Source organism: Selaginella moellendorffii, unplaced genomic scaffold, assembly GCF_000143415.4.
Source record: "Selaginella moellendorffii unplaced genomic scaffold, v1.0 SELMOscaffold_113, whole genome shotgun sequence".
NCBI lineage: Eukaryota > Viridiplantae > Streptophyta > Lycopodiopsida > Selaginellales > Selaginellaceae > Selaginella > Selaginella moellendorffii.
This window is the reverse complement of record NW_003314374.1, coordinates 404,857-409,385: the sequence shown is the minus strand read 5'-3', so window position 1 is coordinate 409,385 and position 4,529 is coordinate 404,857.

The window sequence follows — 4,529 nt, the reverse complement described above, 5'->3', positions numbered from 1 at the left end:
AAGTGATCCAAATAGGGTACAAAGATATCGTTCATCAACGATAAAAATGTTGCCAGTGCATTGCACAGCCCAAAGGGCATCACTAGAAACTCAAACCTCCCATACCTGGTTCGACAAGTTGTCTTCTCGACATCTTCCTCTGCTACCCTAATCTAATAGTATCCTGACCTCAAGTCAATCCTCGAGAAATATTTTGCCTTTCCCAACCTATCAAACAAGTCCTCAATCTTTGGCAAAGGGTACTTGTTCTTCTTTGTATACTTGTTGAGCAACTGGTAGTTTATGCACATGCGCATAAATCCATCTTTTTTTTTCACAAATAACACCGGTGCCCCATACGGTGACTTGCTCAACCTAACATACCCTTTGTCCACCAACTCCTCTAGTTGGTGCTTGAGCTCCTTGAGTTCTTTTTTGTTCAAATGATAGGGGGGACGAACCACCGCCTCAGCACCCTCAACTAGCTCAATCTTATGTTCTATCAGTTGTGTAGGGGGCAACCCCGCTAGTAGCTCCTCCGGCATGGTATCCTGGAATTGGTTCAACACCCGTTAGATCACTAAAGGTACTTCTTCTGTTCCTATCTTTTTGTCACTCTTCACCGAGAGTAAGCACAAAAATGCTACCTTAGTTTCTTTAGTGAGTTGTCCTCTCGTGGACACTAGGTTTAAGCGGGATTCTTTGGCCTTGCTTTGCCCTACCTTTAGATCCTGGGCCTCCACCCTAGATCTTCTTCCTTGGGCATTCGCCAGTACCACAAGGTTTCTACCTTGTCCATGCAGGGTTACCACAAACCGATTGAACCAATCCATTCCAAAGATCACGTCAAATCCCACCATGTCCAATACGGTGAAATCCATGTTCACTTTCTATGTCCCTACTTCGACTCTCGCTTATCGAAGTACCTCATCAGTGCTTTGGCTACCTTGAACAAACTCTATAGTCCTTGGTTCGCTTAGCTGCTGCACCATTAGTCCGGCTTGCCGGACTATATCTGCAGCCACAAAATTATCCGAAGCACCTGTGTCAATAAGGATCTTAACAAAGCTACCTCCGAGTTTCCTTCGGAGGGCTAGTAGATGTCGCAAACGATTCTCTACCAAAGTTGCTCATGTAATGAGTAACTTTGAGTTAGGGACTGGATCACATACCTTAGTTTGGACTTCACCCAACTTGATGGCCATATTGGCTCTGGCTTTCTTCGGGTAGGGACATTCCCTCGAAAAGTGTCCCGCCTTACCGCAGTTGTAGCATACGTTGTTTCCCACACTGCTATACGACTTGACCTTCTTATCCATGGGTTTGTCTCTTTTTGCTTGATTCCCCCACGTACTTGCTCACTGGCCACTGAATTTGCCTTTCCGGAACCCCGAGGACTCATTCTTAAAGAAACTCTTCTTGAATTTCCCTCTGCTATACGTTCCCCTTGGTTTGGCCCCTTTGCTGAATGTGGACCCCGACCCCATCGTGTTCCCCTTTTGCAGGTTATCATTGAAATGCACCTTGATGGCCACATCCAACACTTCCTTGTAGTTGGTTGGGTTCCAACGCATCACCTCACTACAAGCCTAGGTTTGCAAACTTGATATGAAGGCATGAAACGCATCCATATCCCCCATATCCATGATAAGTATCCTCTTTACCATAAACCCATTCACATATTCTTGAATGGTTTCGGTCTGCTTCAACCTACTTAGCTCGTCCTTTAGATGCAGAGTAGCATTCGGAGGAATATAAGTCACGCGGATCCTTGCCTTCATCATTTCCCAAGTGGCCACTGGTCTTTCGTTGGCCTTTGTCGGTCTCCACCAAAACATGGCATTATCTGCCAAGTATGGTTTTGCATATGGGACCTTCTCCGAGCTCAGTAACTGCAACGCTTGGAAGTAGTCCTCCATATCGTAAAACCAATCCTCCACCACCTTATAGTCGTTCACTCCCTTGATGACTGGTGGGGGCTTTGGTTTGTACTTGGGAACTGCCTGAGGGACTGATTCCACTTCGATCTATTCAACCTTGTCTAGTTTTGCCTCAGTCCCTATCGAAGGGTCCGCACCTTCTACACTGCCAATATCCGTAGTCTTTCGCTTTTTCTTCCGCTTTTCGTCACGCTTTAACTTGCGTACGAGAGTCTCCAGCAAGGCATTGGTCTGTGCCAATTGTCCTTCTAGAACGTTCAATCGAGCCTTGGACGACCGAACCTCGCCACCGGACTCCTGTTTGGATGTTTCCTCACTGGAGTACTCCTCATGCAAGGATTCCTCATCCATAGCCTCTTGTTCAACCGGAGGCTTCAGCTCTGGCAGAGGTTCCATCTCCGCCTCGCCACGGATTCCTAAATCTTTCCCAATCCCCCTCCCCGAGTTAGACTGGGCTTAAGGTTCAGTTACACTCCCTGCAGGCACAAGCAGCCAAGCACACCAAGCCTCCAAGTTCCTAACACCCCTTGGTACAACAAGACTTGCTCATGGGCCCCTATAAATCCCAAACCTTGGGTGCAACACTTGCTTTGGGACATCAGGGTGAAACACCGTGGCCTAACGGCCCGGTATGGGGACCTCTACCCCCCTCCCCACTTCCATCCCAAAGGGAAGGCCTAAGCCCCTAAAAAGGGCGAGGACCAATGAGCCACAAGGTATTCACGTGGGGCACCACTCCACATGAGCTAGGAGCACCGAAGTTGGTTTCCCTTTCGGGAGTGGGAGCTGCTCTTGAGCACTTCCCTGGGTGGCCCCTCCGGCACCACCCAAGCCCATGCTCACTCCCACCCAAGGCCCCTCGGCCCCAGTCTCAACCTCAAGTCATTTTGGAAGCACCACTAAAGAGTTCCTTCAAGACTGGTTCCTAGACCTCACTATCCCTATTATACTTTTGGAACCCTCTGCAGCCCCCACCCCCCTCTGGGAGACGCACGCTTTGGGCTTTCACCCCTTGACCCATATTAGTATTCGGACTCGGTCTCGGACTAGATCTCGGACTCAATCTCAGACCTAACTTCAGACTCAGTCTCGGACTCGATCTCGGACTTGATCTCAGACTCGATCTCGGACCCGATCTCGAACTCGACTTCGGACTCGACCTCGGACTCGGTCTCGGACCCGATTTGGGTCTCGGACTCTGTCTCGAACTCGGTCTCGAACTTAGTCTCCGATTCAGCCTCGGGCTTGATCCCGGACTCTATCTCGAACTCGGCCTCAGAGTCGGTCTTGGACTCGATCTTCGACTCGGTCCCATCTGATGAACTCTTTGTCATTTCGGTCATGCTTTCAGGGATCCTTTAGCCTATGACATCTCGGGGAGTCGGTTCCTTACAGCTAGGTGACCTCTCGGGAAGTCCAAATTTAGGAGCTTACACCATCATGCCGAAGAATGGCAAATCATTTGAGATTAACAATAATCAAGCAAAACCTTTAACAAGGATAATCAATTATCTTAGATGATAGTCAATCATTACCAATGATTAATAGATGCAAATACTAACTTCAACATTAAAACTAATGAGCCAAAATGCTTTCTCTAACAACTTTTAACAAATGGAACAATGAGCATGGAAACTCAAGGAACCAAAAACTCAAAGAAACCTATAGCTAAGTCTTGCCTAATAATGATCACAAGTTTCACATGAACTAACTTCAATGCTAAAGAAGAAATCATGGCATAATCCATAATATCCTCTTCAACACATCCATAAACTAAACTTTATAATGCAAAGCTAATGAAAAGCATATCTCCATCAATCCAAAAGCTAAGCACAATGAAGCTATGCTCAATAAGTGAACACTAAATGATCTCCATAAATCCATCTATAGCAACACGTAACTCATTTCATAACAAGTCTAAGAAGAATCATCAATGATCGATATATTCTAACTCAAATCCAATAAGGATTCTAATATTCCAATATCGATCACTAGCTCTTCCTCTCATAAAGCTAGTATAGTCCACAACTAAATCATTTTTCAGGGAAAAATAAAGCTCAACCCTTACTAAACAATCTAGAACATAATTAACTTAACTTGCCACTCAAATTGTTTGAATGTCAATATAGTTGCTAACTAGCAAATGCACGAATGCCAAATCAAAGCCATAGCCAAATCATCAACACAATCCTAAGGAGAGATATCTCATTTCATTTGAATCTTAATATCAACAATGTCAATGACAAGGCATCACTTCAATGCCATCAACACCAGAACAAAGCTAGAAGAAAGCAAGAGTGAATCACCACTCAAAACTCTTTTGCAACCAAGTTAACCAAAGTCGAAGATACTGTAAGTAACTAAATTTTCCATTTTACTTTAGTCACTTAACTACACCTCCGACCACTTGGAGGAGTTTCACTCACAACCTCCATGAGTCTTATTCTGGACTTGGGGACTTGCTAGCCCCAAGAATGGCATCCGTGCCACTCAACCGTTGCACTTGGTCTAAGTGCTCCACGTGTTCGGTCCCATGACCGATAACCAAAGGTACCATTAACATATCGGCCTGTTACGCTAAGGCTATGCCCATTCACCTTTGCCACACTG